The following is an 18189-nucleotide window of genomic DNA, read 5'->3' as shown; positions in this document are numbered from 1 at the left end:
CCATAGAATTTATTGATGATTTCGGTGGGGAGGCATATTTTGCACCACAGCCCAAGCAACCGAAAAATCCATTTTTTCAAATTAATGTCCTCACAGGTTTTCACCCAGGAATTGCTGAGTCAAAGGGCAGCTGCACTTCTTGTTCTGAAATACTCCCTTTAGCTTGGAGCATCACCATACTTCAGCCCGTGAATCCCTAAGCGCTTTATATGGAGGGCTAGCTCCTTCACTCTCCAGAGGCAGAGCCAGTGACAGGGAGGGGACGCTTGGTCAGCCTGGCAGGGTCCACATGTGTCAGCAGCAAGTACCTTAGCTCCTGGGCAAAGGCTTCATTGTGGTCATTCTCACGGCACCATCTCTGGGGCTGGGGAGCTGGCTGAGCTCACCCCTCACCATCATCCTTGCTATATAATTAGAGGCAGCTTTCTTTCCTTTTTTTTTTTTAAATTTATTTATTTAATTTAATTATTTTTGGCTCTGTTGGGTCTTTGTTGCTGCACACGGGCTTCCTCTCGTTGCGGCGAGCGGAGGCTACTCTTCCTGGCGGCGGGCATGCTTCTCATCGCGGTGGCTTCTCTTGTTGCAGAGCATGGGCTCTAGGCGCACGGGCTTCAGTAATTATGGCACGAGGGTTCAGTAGTTGTGGATCGCAGGCTCTAGAGAGCAAGCTCAGTAGTTGTGGTGCATGGGCTTAGTTGCTCCACGGCATGTGGGATCTTCCTGGACGTGGGTTCTTCCCGGATGTGGGATCTTCCCGCACCGGGGATCGAACCCGTGTTCCCTGCGTTGGCAGGCGGATTCTTAACCACTGCTCCACCAGGGAAGTCCCTAGAGGAAACTTTCAACTGTTTAGCATCTAGTCATCCAACCTGAAGATGACTTAAATTTTTTCCTTCACTCTTTTCTACTGCTTGCCCTTTGGCCACTAATTTCTCATGTGCTGTATGCAAGAGACTGGGTAAAAATCTGGGGGATGATTTGTGAGGAAGAAAGGTGAAAAAAATAAGGTAGCCTTCACTATTCACGTTATCCCCAGCGCTTATCATTTAGTGACCATCTAGAAGAGTCTGTATGATACAACCTCCTATTTATGAGTTGTTCAGCAGCCTTTTTCTCCAGAGCGTGGTGAGGTATTCCATCTAGCCAGAGCACATTAAGACTATATTCTCCTGCTTCTCCTTCCAAAATTCTCTCTCCATTACAGCATATCCTAGTTTTTAGAGTTGAAATTGAAGACACATTTGCCATCAGTGGGTCAGCAGGACATTTAACAGGTCATTCTTGGTTCTTGTTGTCATGAATAGGCAGATGATAACTCTGAAGGTCTTTGCCAAAAACCGTCAGCAGTCTTTATTTCCACAATCATACACTGAGACAATAAACTCACTTGCAAGGCAATTTCTAATGCCTTTTAGTAGCAACACTAAGATTGGCTATGTCACCAAAAGCTCCCAACGTTTCTAGATCTGTTCAAAGTCAATGGCTTTCTTTGCAAAGCACAAAGGCAAACATCAAACCATCCAAAATCAATAGAGAAGAGTGATAGACAAGGAAATAGAACTGGGTAGCACAAAGGATAAAGAAATAACAAAGCCAAAGGTTACGGAGTGATTGCTTTCTAATTTGTCTTTATAAAAAGGAAAAAGAATCAAATGAAAAACTGGCAAGTCACAGAGTGAAAATGTCAGAAACATTTTATATTCTAAGGCTTTGCCACACACTGTCTTGCACAATGTTAGAGGAAGTGAGGTTGAAATCGAGACTATTTTTGCAAGTCTGAGCCAGCCAGGAAGCCAGGGGAAAATGCTTTTAAATTTGGGAAAATTACAGGCCTGCTATTTGACATTAGTTGGAGAAAAACATCAAACCTCAGAACTTACTCTGAGAACTTCAGCAAGAGAAGTACTTCAAGCGCTGTGTTTGATCCAGGGAGGGTGAATCCCTCCAGGACGTGGAAGCACTATTGGTGAAGGCCTTTAGGGAAGCCCCTGCCAGAGGGGGATGAGTAAAGGGGGCTCACATTTCTGCTAAGCTGTCTTCTAAGTGTGCATGAGAACAAGAAATAGAGACCCTGACTCAGGACTGGGCCTGGGAAGAATATATGAGCTGGCTGGAGCCCTGAGGTATGGACCCAGCATCACAGTTAAGAATAAGAAAGCTCTCTGTTTTGAAAAATAAAAGTGGTGAAGACACAAGTTTTATCTGACAATAAAACATGTTATCAAAATATAATAAGTAAAACTGTGAGGTATTGACACATGAATTGTCATAAAGTTCAATGAAACAGCCTTGAAAGTCCATAAATGGACCCGAATACAAACAGAAATTTAGTATAGATGGACTCAGTTGGCATTTCAAATCAGGAAAGAAAAATGGCTCGGCCGCCACCCATCAACTGAGGCTCGTAGCTGGCGACTCTGGGGCCCTCGGGTGGCCGGGGCCGAAGAAGGAGAAGGAAGCCGAGGAGGTCGGGGTGACTGCTTAGAAAACTGCACAGCCCACCAACAGCTGATGAAATTAGGGAACAAGCAAATCAACTATGTCTTACACTCCAGGAATTGGTGGTGACCCTGCCCAGCTGGCCCAGCTTATTTCTTCCAGCATCCAGAAGATCACACAATGTTCTGCGGAAATACAGAGGACTCTGAATCAACTTGGAACACCTCAAGATTCACCTGAATTGAGGCAGCAGCTGCAACAGAAGCAGCAATATACGAACCAACTTGCCAAAGAAACAGGTAAGTACATTAAAGAGTTTGGATCTCTGCCCACCATCCCCAGTGACCAGCGTCAAAGGAAAATACAGAAGGATCGCTTAGTGGCGGAATTCACCACATCACTGACAAACTTTCAGAAGGCGCAGAGACAGGTTGCTGAGAGAGAGAAAGAGTTTGTCGCTCGAGTAAGAGCCAGTTCCAGAGTGTCTGGTGGTTTTCCTGAGGAGAGCTCAAAAGAAAGGAATCTTGTGTCCTGGGAAAGCCAAACTCAGCCTCAGGTGCAGGTGCAAGATGAAGAAATTACAGAGGATGACCTCCGCCTTATTCAGGAGAGAGAGTCTTCTATTAGGCAACTTGAAGCTGATATTATGGATATTAATGAAATATTTAAAGATTTGGGAATGATGATTCATGAGCAAGGAGATGTAATAGATAGCATAGAAGCCAATGTGGAAAATGCTGAGGTGCACGTTCAGCAAGCAAACCAGCAGCTGTCAAGGGCGGCAGACTATCAGCGCAAATCCAGGAAAACCCTGTGCATCATCATTTTTATCCTTGTTATCGGAGTTGTAATTATCGGTCTCATCATATGGGGAGTGAAAGGCTAAGATTGTAAAGGAGCACACTATTGCACTACATTATGTAAATTATGTAGGAAGATTCCTTAAATCATGGTAGGTTTTTTTTATTGTTATTATTTTAAAGCTGTTGCTTAAAGGATGGTTCCCATACTTTGTTATTTTTATTTGGGGGGAAGTTTTCTTTGGATTAAATCTGATATTTTCTAATACTGGAAGTTTTTCTAAATATCACTGCTGGCATAGCTTCATGCTTTTCGACCTAGTAACTGTTAGGTTTTTGCCCACATTGTATATGCCTTTCATTTATAATTTATTTATCCTGTTGACTTAGTTTTTGGAATTAGTAAATTCAGAGGTGTGTGTGTGTTCTATGTGCACCTCTCTGTCACAGTGTAACATGCACCCATGTTTGTGTTACTTCAATTACAAATCTTAAATTTAATTTTGATTTGGGCCAGCAGAGGAAGTATTGTCAATAACTTTAAAAATTAACATATATGTTTGTGTTTGGAGTTTTGTTTTTATCTAGTTCACAGCAACACAAATTGTCTATTTAACTTTTACTGTTATTTTTCTCTTAAGACCCTTGTTTATTCTGAATGAAATCAGTGAATAACTTCCTAGTATATCTCTTACTCCTGATGTGTATATAGTAAACATTTGCTGTAGATTGGCTAGTAAAATACTAAGGATAGATTGTTTTTATATAGGTTCTGTTTAAGTCTGACGTTCGTTTGCAGGGGATTGTGTGGTCACTATAAATGTTTAATGTGATTTGGAGGAAGAGTATGACAGATCATTACCTATTGTGTTAGAATACTAAAGATCCCAACTTGTATTCGGCTGTGTATTTCCACAGCTGTATGATGGAAAATTAATTACTTTCTCTTATGTCCTACAGAATAATAAAGATTACTTTTGGGAAGTAACTTTCCCACAGTTACTGTTTTTGAGCACCTAACACTTAAAATTCTGTTTCCCTTCATACCATTTTGTACCATCCTTCATTAGAAAGGGAATTGGATGTGTTCGCCACTTAACTCACTTGCCTTTTTAAATCAATGTTGTTTTAATGCACTAATCTGAATACTGTAAAGAAGATTATCTTAGTTTATAGTTTGTATTTTATAATGTTCTTATATAGCAGTTTGATAGTGAAGGCAATGTTTTACATGGCAAGCTATGAGACTTCAAATGGGAACAAATAAAATACTAAGTAACTAAGTAAATTGTATCTTTGCAACCAAAATAAAGATGATTTTAAAAAGTGAAAAAAAAAAAAGGCTCACTTTAAAAATAATATTGGGACAATGGGGTAGTCATCCAAACAAAGACAAAATAAATTCTAGATAAGTGAAAGGCTTAAAAGAACCATACAATTACTAGAGGAACCTAAATATGACACAAGACTTTGAAACCATAAAAGACAAGATTGACAGACTTGACTACATGAGAAGAAACAATTTCTGCATGGCAACTCCTCTGCATAAGCAAAGTTTAAAAAGTTTAAAAAAAAAAAAAAAGACAGACTAAGGGGAAAAATTTAAATTACAAGGAAAGGGTAAAATCCTCTAATATATAAAATCTCCTACAAATCATTAAGAAAATGACTGACAACTCAGGCTCACTCTTATTTGTAATATGAGAAAGGCAAATTAAAACTATAATAAAATACTATTTTCACTTATTAGATTGGCAAAGATAAAGAATTCAATAAGGGCTCTGGAAAAACAGGCACTCTCTTGGTGGTGGTAGTGTAAATTTGTTCAAGTTTCTGAAAATCAGTTTGGAAAACACCTATTCAAATTATAAGTGCACAAACCCTTAGATCCAGAAATTTCACTCTTAGGGACTTAATATACACATATTCTTGCACATGTATGAAATAAAGTACGTGCAAGGATGTTCTTTATAACATTATTTATAATAGGAAAAAAATGAAAACCTTAATGTCCATCAATGTGGGGCAGGTGAAATAAATTTTATTATACTCAGTCAATGGAAAACAATGTAGGCATTAAAAGAATAGGCAGCTCCCTATATACTAACATGGAATAGACTCTAAGATTTTTAAACAAAAAAAAATCAAGTTGCAAAAGAGTATGTGTGTATGTATAGACTATATACACATATACACTTACAATTCCATCGTTTATTTTTAGAAGGGCACATAAGAGACTGGTAACAGTGGGATGGGCTGGGATGGACACTTACACTTAACTGTGTACCCTTTTGTACTTTTGACATTTGTATCATGAACCTGAATTGCCTATTCAAAGATACTTAAAGTAATTTTAAAATCAAACTGACTGTTTTGAATGATATAAGACTTGAATGCCCTGACCATGCATAGGAAAAGTAAATGTCAAGATAGCTAACTCTTTTCAAAATTAATTTAGACATTTGAGAATATACAACCAAAATATTTTTTTCTATTCAGAACATGACTGTATAATTTTGTTAGTTGAACTAGAAGAATAAACCAGTGAAATACATTTTCTTTTTTTAAAAAAAGAGACAGTATGTTACAGCAGTTAAAAGAATAGTCTTTGGAATCCTACAGGCCTGGGTTTGAATCCTGGCTCTGCTGCTTACTAGCCTGTGATCCTGAGTAAGTGCCCAGTTTCTCTGAATCTCTCACTCCTTATCCGTTGAAGGGAAATAATAATAAAACCTACTTCATATGAGTATTGGGAGGATTAAGTGATACAATCCAAGTGAAGATCTTAGTTCTATATCTGGATCATGGTAAGTATTCAGGAAACATGACTTTCCTTCCTCCTCCTCCTTCCTCTTTATTATTATTAAGAGCAATAAAGAATCACTAGTGTTATCAGCTACTGAAACACATTGTAACGTCACAACAATTAAATCAGTGAGACTTTGGCACAAGATGAAAGAACACATAGAACAGTAGAGTTGGGTAACTTAGCAAGAGATCCCAGAATTTTTAAGAGTTCAATGAAAACCATAAGAGGTTCCATAAATTAGTGGGGCAGGAAAGTATTAGTCAAGATATAACAGTAGGATCTTGGGTAACCATGTGGATATAAATCAATTGTTTCTTACCTCATACAATTTATAAAATAAGTTTCAGATGAATTAAAGTGTTACATTTTTTAAAACTTCTATTTTGAAAAAAATTATAGGCTCATGGGTAGTTGCAAAAACAGTAGAGTCCTGAGTGCCCTTCACCCAGCCTCTCCCAGTGATGACATCTTCCATAGCTGCTGTACAAACCAGGAAACTGACAACGAAAAGTTACTTTTAAACCAAACTACACACTATACTTAGTTTCTACCATTTTTTTAAAACCTGCATTTGTGTGTGTGTATGTGTGTGCATGTGTGTGTGAGTGTGTGGTTCTATGCAATTTTATCCCATGAGTAGAATTGTGTAAGCACCACCACAAACAAGGCACAGAATTGTTCTACCACCACAAAACAACTCCTTCATGCTACCTCTTTATGTTCTTACACATCCCCAACCATTCCGCTCCCCTGGGCTCCTCAACACCCTTTACTTCCCGCCTACCACCATTCCTGTCCTGACAATCACTAATCTGTTCTCTATCTTTCAGTTTTGTCATTTCAAAAATGTTATATATAATTGGGATCACACAGGTAACCTCCTGAGATTGTCCTTTTCCACTAAGAATAATGCCCTTGAGGTCCATCTAGTTGCAGCCATTAATAGCTTATTTCTTTTTATGGCTGAGTAGTATTTATTCTGTTGTATGGATGTACCTCAGTTTGTTCACCTATTAACCAATTGAATGACTTTGGGCTGTTTTCAATATTTTGCTGTTGTGAATAAAGCTGCTGTGAACATTTGCATATAAGTTTTTGTGTAAACATAAATTTTTATTTCTCTGGAATAAAGCCCAAGGACACAATTGCTGGGTTGTATGGTAATGTTTAACTATATAAGCAACTAACAACCTGTTTTCCAGAGAGACTGTACCATTTTACATTCCCACCAGAAATGTATGAGAGACCCAGTTTCTCCACACCTTCTCCAGCACTTGGTGTTATTACATTTTTTATGTTAGTGGTTTTATAGGTCTAGAGGAGTTAAATGTTTTTAAAATATCAAATCTTTGGAGAAAAAACTAGAAGAAAATATGGTTGAAATTTTCTGACTTCAGGTGGGGGATGCCTTTCTAAAGTCAACAGGTTTGAACAGATAAAAGCTTAAAATTTCTAATGCCCTGAAATATCACTAACAATAACAACAACAAATACAAACAACAAATTAGGCGAAAGTGACCATGAAAAGTCAACCCTGTGTTACCCAGACCCTTAAGCCATGCTCCCTGAAACCTACCCTGTTCCAGGGCCCTGGGTCCAGCTTGTCTTAGAGAGATTTCAACAGGTGGAAACATTTTAAAAATTCTTGATACACACTGCAAAAGGCTTTCTAGAAATGTTCTATCAATATTTATCCTACTAGTAATGTATAAGAGTGACTACAAAAATGGTTGAAGATATTTTTAAAAAACCAAGCCTGGATCTTAATAAAAATAAATGAACAAAGAACAGAAAGAAAAAAATCTCAAACAAAATAGCAATTTAAAAACATGAGAAAAAGATTGCAACTTCATTAAAAATATTCAAAATTACCCAGAAAGGATATTCTAATCAAAATATTAAAGACATAAATAGTGGAGCACTCAATCATTAATAGGAGTGGGGTGAGGCAAACATTGTTATACATTGTATTCTTTCATTGGCTTTCCTTCCTTCCCAGTTTTATTCCTCTGGTTCCTCACTCCTACTCGTTGGGGTCACTCCCAAGAAAACCAGCTGACGTGAGCTTTTGTCTCAGACTCTGCTTTTAAGAGAGCCAAGGCTAAGAGAGTTGGTAGCAGTGGTCCTAAAAAGCAGGCTCTCCAGGTGGGATTTTGGAGTGTGGCGGGGATAACCCCCAGCCTGCAGTAGCACCATGGTCCCTAAGACTCACCTGTACAGGTACAGGTAAAAGATGAAACACTGGGTTATATGGCAGCTGTAACACTTGAATGGAATGGCGGTAAGGGAAATTAAAAGATTGGGGAGCTGGCCCGATTTTAACTTTCTGGAAGCCTTGAAAAACCAATGATTCAGTTTAGCCAACTATCAACTGAAGGTATGATATGAAAGCCAGAAGGCCTCCAGCAGTTGCAGGATAGAATGTGCTCAAAATTGGCCCCAGAATAGTTATAAAAATGGCAGAGCTGCAGAGGAAATTAAATCACAGCTTCAACAAATCTCTTATGTCAAAGTCAGGGTTAAAAAAAAAGGGTAAGACCTGAGATTTGGTTTGGGGATATTTGGACTGATGGGCCTGAGAAGCACACTCCTCTGAAGCCCCTCCCCCTGCAGAGGAGAGCAGACACATCCGTGATGTCTTTGTGCCTCAAGATTACCCTGCCTCCTTTTATTGTCTCCAGATAATAATAAAAGAGTAGGTCCCAACATAGTCTGAGCAGGGAAACACAGCTCCTTCTCCAGGAGTAAAAATCTTACACACCAAAGACATTGCAGGACCCGGTTATTATGGACCAGTAGGAACCAAGGATCACATGAGGGCTGGGTCTTAAATGAATCCGTTGGGGCAGGGGTGGGTAGGTGGAATTGGTGGCAAGAGCAGAATACAAGGCTGGAGGGGAGAATTTTTTGATATAGGAGCCCTCTCCCATGCTTGAACATCAGGGAAATGATATCTAGGACTGATCCTAATATACTGCTGGGTTAGCTCCTTGAAGTTTGCACCAAACAATGGCCACAGGAAATGAAGTGGAAATGTTTGAATTGCCTTAGCACTGTGTTGATGAAGAGGTCATAAAGTTCAGATACGTGGGAATGTTAGAGTAGATTTATTGGGCAAGACCATAGGAGCCACCAATGTACTATACACCTCAGGATGGCCAAGGGAAAGTTCCCTTCACTAAGGCAATAATGGGTACAGGTGAGGGAGGCACTGACATCCTAGAGAAGTTTGGTGGTGGTTGTTCTTGGTAGGGACCAGGGTTGATAGTAGGAGATGCTGTCACAGAAATGGGCTCCCTAGTATCAATGGAAATGACAGAATTCTGAAATGACAGACTGGATGGTGGCAGTTAACCATCAGAGCAAAGGAGACAGAATTGCCATAATGGGCGGGAAGGACAGGGCAGCAATCAGGGTGCTCTGGCCAACAGGGAGGGCTCTATGGTAGCGGCTATAGATCATGGTGTTTCTAGGAGCAAGATACAGGGACATGACTGGGAAGATGCTACTTGACTTGCCAAGAATCATGAAGGGTCTGCGTTTTTGCCCTAATTACAAACTAACCAAGTAGCCTGCCATAGTTTCATGGATGCTGGTAGACGACTCCTGAGTCAGAGACAAAAAATTTTATTGTTCATGGCACAGCAAGTAGCATGAGCTTCACATCTGCATTGGTGCCTCTTGACACCCCCCTACCCCCCAGATCCCACGGGGGCAATGCTGAGGGACACAGGTGAATGTGCACAGACAGTGGCTTGTGTCACAACTGAGACCCTGGGCTTGGGGAACTTGACTATTTTATAGTGGGCAGTAAGCAGGTCTGGTGGCTTTTGCTCTAGAGGAAAACATCTGCTCTCTGACCCTGCTCCACAGGGAGCCACTCTATCTTCCAAGTCTATTTGCTATATAAACATACTTGGAAATACAGCTAGGAACAAATGGCAGTTAGTGCCTCTATTCACAAGACATGAAGAAATGAGAGCGATTCATGGAGAATTATCTCCCAACACTTGTTTAAAAAACCAGAACCAACTTTGTGGCAAATATTTCTTGTTATTAACACTCTAACAAAGCGATCTTTCTCTAGATCGTTCATGGGGACAAAGATTTGACTTTGTGGGTTGTAACTCATCACTATGTTGGGATTGCTATTGTGGGAGTTTATCTTCTCTATGGAGTGAGCCTAACCCCAGTTGAGACCAGGATGGGGGTGATATTTGCAACCCTCCCTGTATCCAGCACCCTTTGCCATGTTACTCTATGGCCCCTCTCCCTAAAGAGGCAATGTGTTTCCCTACTCCTTGAATCTGGGCTTGGCCATGTGACTGAGTTTGCTAGTAGGATGTTAGCAACACCTCATAAACAGAAAATAGAGTGACTTGCATGATTCCACTCCCTCCCTTGTGTTCCTCCACCTTGCCATGAGAACATGCCCGGGCTAGCCTGCTGAACTCAGTCACCTTGGTCACCCAGCCAACAGCCAGCCCACTCGTAGATGTGTGAGGCACCCCAGCAGATGGCCTGGCTGACCACCCCAGACACCCAAGCAAAACACTGGTTACCATTATATGTCATGGAGATTTTGTGGTCATTTATTACACAGGGTTATTGAGGTAAGAGATAAGCAGTATTGTGAGGCCAGCACATAAGGATGAAAATGGCTTTTAAAAGGAGGAAGACGTGATAAACTTAAGGAGTCTTTTGCTCTTCTCTACAGTTGCACAGTTGGAACCTGGTTAGAAGGAATACTGGCGGTGGGCTTTAACAATACAACACATACTAACCCTGTATGTCTAATCTAGGAGGACTATACCGGAACAGAGCTGTGTCTCACCTGCTACCTGGAATATGACTGCACCGACAGGAAGGGACTGAATGGTGTGGAGCCCGGGTAACAGGGGACCAGGAAGCAAGATGATGCCAGCTTTATTCAGGGCCATGCTAGCAAGAACCTGGCCAGAGGGTGGGCATTCTAGGGGCACATGCTTCTCCAGGCCTGGGTGAGACCCCCTCAGGGGGTTGGTCCTGAATCCATGGCTTTCTTCCCTCCTGCATGATGAAAAATGCACACTCTTTCCTTGGCTTTGCTGCTCTGGCCATGTGGGCGAGTGCCTCATCTGGTTCTTCCTGACCCAGAAACTTGACACCATGGGGGCAAGCCTGCTGGGTTTGTCCTGGCTCCCCTCCAGGACTCCCTGCTGAGATCCGGCTTCATCAAGCAGCTTCCAATGATTAATTTAGCCTCAAGCGCCCCACTCCCCAATCCGGGAAGAGATCCCCTGCTTGGAGACAGGAGTTTGCTGGCATTGTGAGTAACAATTATTCCATAGGGACAGCTTTATAGAGAGGGAGCATTTGATACAGAGTAGGGCTTAGAAACTCAGCAGGGGACAGAAGACTTTGAGCTCCTGCAGACCTGTTCAGATCTGTGACAAGTGTCACACTCTAGCGGAAACAGATTATGACCCCTCTAGACCCTGGTGGACACTGAAGGGATTTGGGGAAGTCTGGATTTTCTATAAACACTATTTGTATGAACAGGCGCTAAATACAACAGTCTGTCTGGTTCCACGATTATGGGAACTCAGTCCTTGGTTTTTATCCACTCAGCCCGGGGACTTTGAAGAGGGTAACTTTTCCTCTTCCAGAGCCAAGACACTTTCAGACTCAAAGGCAGCCCTGCTGGGACCCTGACATTGGTGCAGCCTTCTCTACTGGCAGCACCAAATCTGTCCCCAGCTCTGGCTGGGTGCTTTCTCACAGCCTCTAGCAGAGACATGGCAGCTAAGCAGACACTTGCTTTTAAGTCCCAGTCGTGGTTCCTCTTGGATCCTACTTGAAGCTCTTCGGCAAAGCTCAGGAGCTGCCCACACTGTCAAGAGTTCAATGGGGCCCTGCCCTGTGCATAAACAGGAAGTCTTAAGGTTCCAGGAGGCACCTTCTTCAAGCAATAACGGCTCTTAACAAGCTTTGCAGTAAAAGACATTGAACCAGGAAAGTAAACTTTCACAGAGGGGAGACTGCATTGATGGAGTTGACCAGTCATTAGTACTAATTCTCTAACTTGAATGATTTGCACAAATGACCTGGACAGGAAAAATGAAAGCAGGCCTTCCAAAGAGGTGCAGAGCAACGCAGTTCAGAAAGTGTAGCCCACATGTAGGAAACGCCAAGTAACTATTAAAGGGAATGGAAGAGAAAAGAAAGAATCGCACTAAAACTCTTGAAGGAAATGAAAATATAAAAGGAAAAGTGAACCAAAGACAAGAAAAGCAAACAAGACAAAACAAATCTATCTTGTCTGGGGGAGAATGAGTTTCATGAAGACCTGGAAGGCTAAATGGGTCCTGGGAGTAGGGGATTTTCCAGTGTCAACAAGCAACAAACAGCTGCAGGAAAAAAAGGTAAACAGGACGCTGGAGTGAACGGGAAGATGATATAATATGATAGCAAGGGCTGTTACTCCTATAGAAGGTTTAGATTAAAATCTCATTTAGGTTCACTGCTTTATTATCTTGAAAAAAACTGACATTTCCAGCCTTTCTCCCATATACAGAATTCGTCAAATACCCCTTTAAAAAAGGCACATCTGTCACATTTGAAAATGAACCACAAAAAAGAAACCTGTGGAGAAACAAATACCTTTATGATTTTGAAATATGGGAATGCATTCTCTCCAATGCTCGATTTTCAATTTGATAATAAATTAGAAACTTCAGGAAGAATACTCATTCCTTTAGGCCACAATAATAACAGTGGTTACTCTTATTTTTTCACACATTTTGGAAAGAAAGGGCTAATTCTAAAAATAATAATAATAACAACATAGAGAGGAGGCACATGCTAAGCACTATTCTCTCTGCTTTATGTATATTAACTCTTTTAATCCTAACACCAATTGTATGAGGTAGCTACTATTATTATTTCCTCTTTATAGATGTGGAAAACCAAAGCACAGGGAGATTAAGTGATTTGCTCAAGGTCACACTAGTAAGTAATGAAGCTGGGATTTGAACTCAGATTGGTTTCAGAGTTCAAGTTTTGGACACTAAATTGTGCTTCTAGCAAGAAGACCTCCCAAACACACAAAAGAATGTTGAGAATTGACTAACAGTTGAGAATTGACTTTAAATGAATGTTTGGGTGAACTACTAGATCACTAGCTCAGATGCAACCTGGGGTTCATTTCAAGTTAATTTTAGAGGATCCCAAATATGTTTTCCTAAAGCTAAAAAAGTGAACTTTTCCAAGTTTGTTTTCCCTAAACTCACCTTCCTTCTGAGGTGAGAGGCATCCCTCATGTATACTATACTTCCTTCTCTGAACAAGAGTCACTTCAATGTGTCCCATTTAAATTAGTTACCTCTGTAGCAACTGTGACGATGTCATCATTATATAAGACTAAATAGGGAATTCCCTGGCAGTCCAATTGTTAGGACTTGGCACTTCCACTGCAGGGGGCACGGGTTCGATCCCTGGTCGGGGAACTAAGATTCCACAAGCTGCGAGGCATGGCCAAAAAAAAAAAGTATTTGTTAAAAAAAAAAAAAAAAAAGACTAAATAAGAGTTGGAGAAGAAAAAAAAACTGGTCCATAAAACCTCAAGTCTTGGGCAATAATTTTAACCTTTTCAGTCTTCCCCACTCCACTTCGATTTTGAAATACTTATTTCAGTTACACTAAAGAGCATTTTCCAGACCAAAGACCATCAATGGACTGTCAATGAGTCAAGTTTACTCCTAACCCCGTTTTGTCGAACTTCTCAATGCCTCTGGTTTCCAAGGAGATCCCATCCCATCCCAGGGCCCATCTGGAAACATGTGTCTGAAGTAAGCCAGCCTTAAAATTGGTATACTGTGACCATTTTCACCCTGTAACCTTAAACCCAGCAAAGAAATAGAAAACAGCATGTTTGTGTGATTACCATCACGTTAGAAAGAAACAGAATCTGATGACCACCCAACAATCAGAGTTAAGAAAAACGGAATTCATAGTATTGGAAGCATTAGGATGTTTACCAGAAATCTTATCCCATGCATTCAATATCACTTGGTCGCAAAATATAATCTAGAGTTACTCTTTCCTTAAATCCTGTAACTACAACCCAAGTTCTCTGGATGGTCATTTTCACACATGTGAATGTTTTTGATCACTTTTGTAAATCTTTTAAAAATCTGAAAATCAATTTTAGTTGAACGTGATTATGTGTTAAGAAGCAGTGCTTAACTGCTCTAGAAATTTTGCCCTAATGTCTTGGTCTCCAGCCTTCTCAGAGAGATCATTTGCAATCTTTTAGGAGAAATAGATTTTTACTGGTGGTCACTTTTATTTTTTCAAACTATACAGATGCTAATGAAGATTTGCTGGCAGCTTGTTTAAAGAAAGTCATTAAGGTCTATTAAAGTGTCTTTATGGACCTGGTGCCAGGTGCTTTCTATCATACAGTTGGAGAGAGAGAGGGCTAATACCAACAAATAACACAGGAACAATTGTACAACGCATGCTTGCTGATCTCAACAGCATTTTATGAAGGTTGTTTATTATGTAAACTAAAGGGCCTTTGTTCTACAGTGAAAAGGAGGAGAAAGTCAATCACTCTGGAAAATTAGTTTCTACATGATTTTTTAAATAAAATTTTATTCTATTAGTATGTTTTATGTATTTATTGTAGAAAATATTAACAATATTTTAAAGTATAAAGAAAACATTAAAAATCACCCCACCTCTCAGAAAGTAAAAAAATCACCATTTTGTCTACCTCCTTTTCTATGCATATACACACCCATGTATTTCAGTTTTATTTTTTTATTTTTTAATAAATTTATTTATTTATTTTTGGCTGCGTTGGGTCTTTGTTGCCGCATGCAGGCTTTCTCTAGTTGCGGCGAGCGGGAGCTACTCTTCCTTGCGGTGTGCAGGCTTCTCATTGCAATGGCTTCTCTTGTTGTGGAACACAGGCTCTAGGTGCACGGGCTTCAATAATTGTGGCACGTGGGCTCAGTAGTTGTGGCACGCGGGCTCTAGAGCACAGGCTCAGCAGCTGTGGTGCACGGGCTCAGTTGCTCCGTGGCATGTGGGATCTTCCCAGACCAGGGCTCGAACCCATGTCCCCTGCATTGGCAGGCGGATTCTTAACCACTGTGCCACCAGGGAAGTCCCACACCTGTGTATTTTAAAACTCTGTTTTGGGACCCAGAGTTCTGTTCAGGTTTGTCCCTTTCTCCCAGTGATCAAGGCTTAGCGGTGGGTCAAGCTGTTACCTTAGTCTTACTCCTCTCCTTGGGTGAATTCATTCCTAATAGGATCTTCACATTCTCATTCAAACAGGCTTCTGGTGGAGACACCCCAGCAGTTTCCAGAAAAGCCCAGGCATTTCTGCACTTTAGCATGGATTCAGTTGGGGCTATCCTCCCACACCCTTGTCCCTATATTTCATGTGAAGAATAATAGAAACATGGCAGCTGCTTTCAAACGGTGGAAGGGTGATCAAAGGAAAAACAGCATGATAGTTCTGTAAAGTTCTAGGGGGCAAAGCTGGGACTGATGGGAAAGGTAGTCTTACATGAGAAGAGAGAGGTCTCCGCCGTTGGCCATATTCACTTGTTGGGATGGATGTGGGATGGATGTGGGATGGATGTGGGATGGAGGGCAGAGGCAGAGACAGTAGATGACAATGTCCTTGGCGTAAGGTTCTCAGACTATATTTCTCTCCGGGGTTCACCTTACATCTATTATGGTATGACTTGTGGGTTCTTGAACCTTCTTCCTCCACATCAACATCTTGATCACAGCTGTAGCCACAAGACCCAGAACAGTGTCTGACACATAGTAAGTGCTCAGTAAATGTTTGTTGGAATGAATGAATGAATGAATTGAATGAACCTGGCTGCTGTGACTGCTCCTTTGCCCTCCACTTCTGGAGACTATGGACAAGCAAACATGTTGGAATTTGAAAGGGCTTTGGTGGGAAAGATGGAGAACTGTTGGCCTCTTAGCTCACAGAATTACCTATTTTCTATTGTTTCCTGGGAGGACCCTTGGTCTTGGCTTTCACATGGTGGTGTATAGAATGGACTGGGAAACAGCCAATTTGGACTTTTTCATCTACCAAACAACACAAACCCAAACATTGGATTTGATGGATGGAATCCCCAAGTGGTTGATTTCACTCAGTCCTTTAAACAATGGAATAAAACCACTGGCCTCCTGCAGGCTTTCTCTTGGTGGGGGGTGAGGGAGGAGTGGTGGGCTGGAATGGAGAGATAACAAGAGGTAAAGGATGAAAAAGGCAGAGGATTACTTGAAACTAGCAAACACCACTTTTCAGGGATCAAATGCCACATACAACCCTAACTTAAAATATAGAGTCCTAAAATTAAGTATTACTATATTTTTGTGGCTTAAGGGCACAATATATTTTTAAACTTTGCTACCAAATGACATTTTAGGAGTTTATAATATTAACATTTTCTGGCCTGCTTAAAAGAATACAAATAGCAATTCCATAAGCAGAGACCAATGTACATATAGTAGATTTGAAGCCATAGCTTTAGAAGATTACGTACCTGAGTTAATTTTTTTTTTTTAATTTTTATTTATTTATTTATTTATTTATTTATTTATTTATGGCTGCGTTGGGTCTTCGTTTCTGTGCGAGGGCTTTCTCTAGTTGTGGCAAGCGGGGGCCACTCTTCATCGCGGTGCGCGGGCCTCTCACTATGGCGGCCTCTCTTGTTGCGGAGCACAGGCTCCAGACGCGCAGGCTCAGTAATTGTGGCTCACGGGCCTAGTTGCCCCGCGGCATGTGGGATCATCCCAAACCAGGGCTCGAACCCGTGTCCCCTGCATTGGCAGGCAGACTCTCAACCACTGCGCCACCAGGGAAGCCCCATGAGTTAATTCTGTGCCTGAGAACTGGAGGTAAAACCTGCCAGCTAGGAGTAAATGTCCCCCCCCCCTCCCCCCGCTGTGTCATATGCAAGTGGGCTGTGCCTGGGAATCTCACCAGAGTTGAGGTCAGCTAAGGTTTTAGTTTGGAAGAGCGGTAAAAGGTGGTGGTGTTTCTCAGAAAAGTGGCCTCAGAGGCGAACCAGGTAACTGGAAATACCTTGCTCCACCCAACACAAGAATGACAAACATCAACCATGGCTCCTGCTTCGTTCACACCAGTGTAGTTTACAGAAATTAAACATTAGTGGACACATTCTCAGGGTTTTTAGGGGGCACATTATATCTTGAGGTATTTCATCTGTAGAACCTGCTTAGGTGGGACATTGTTGGCCATTTACTTCAGACAAATAAAAACTTTTTGTGCTACTTGAAAGAGAAAATATGTTGAGTTCGTTTCAGGAACTGACAGTTACTAAAACGTGTACTTTGGCCTCAGACCAGTTTGACAAGTGAGTTCAACCAAATATACTCACAACCCACCAACTAGTTATATAGAGATAACACTTTCTAGACTAAATACCAGTTCCCAGTGTTTGCTGACTAGGAAAATAATAAGGTTATACCCATCAGTAAAATATCCAGAGCCAGAGAGAACATAACAGTGCAACAATTTTGAACCTGGTTAGGAAACAGCCCAAAGCTAGTCTGGCAGGAGGAATAGAAATTGCCTGGCTTTAGCCCCAGGGACTCTCAGGGCCTTATCTGCTGTCAACTAGGAGGGAGCCTGAGGTTTCAGTACTCTTCCGGACTCTGCCCCTGGCTTCCAGAACTAAGCCAACACCAGTCCAGCACATACACCTCTCTCCACAGTAACTGGACCCACCCCAACCAGACTGGGCCCACCAGCCTTATTTTTCCCCCTCCTGATTTTTCCAAGTTCAGGGACCAAAAAGAAATGCAAAATTTTTTCACTGAGATTTTTCTGAGGCTGCTCAGCTCAGCTGCCCCCTTCAATTCAGTGACTTCCGCAGAAGCTTACCTCTCTGTGCTAACAAGGCTGCAATACACTAGCCCTCACCCCAACTCTCTGCCCTTACCTGAACTAAATCCTTCTCTTCATGCCCCCAAAGAAAGCTCACTACACAGATTCCTGAGAAGTCATTCCTTTACTGAAGATTTGCCAGGGTGTGGGGTGGGAGTGGGGCCCAGGGGTATAGAGGCAGGGTGTTTACACCACCCACACAGAATTGC

At 41.4% G+C, this 18189-nt stretch overlaps 1 pseudogene across 1 annotated transcript; it reads left to right on the top strand.

Annotated features, from left to right (window-relative positions):
- Positions 1-2386: 2386 nt before the first annotated feature.
- Positions 2387-4227, top strand: LOC309658967 (syntaxin-7 pseudogene; annotated as a pseudogene). The gene has a single exon. The product of its transcript is annotated as a syntaxin-7 pseudogene (transcript).
- The last annotated feature ends 13962 nt before the right edge of the window (positions 4228-18189 follow it).

Source organism: Balaenoptera physalus (genome assembly GCF_965194825.1).
Source record: "Balaenoptera physalus genome assembly, chromosome: 3".
NCBI classification, from domain to species: domain Eukaryota; kingdom Metazoa; phylum Chordata; class Mammalia; order Artiodactyla; family Balaenopteridae; genus Balaenoptera; species Balaenoptera physalus.
The sequence above is the reverse complement of the archived record's forward strand: the minus strand, read 5'-3'. Positions and strand labels throughout refer to the sequence as shown.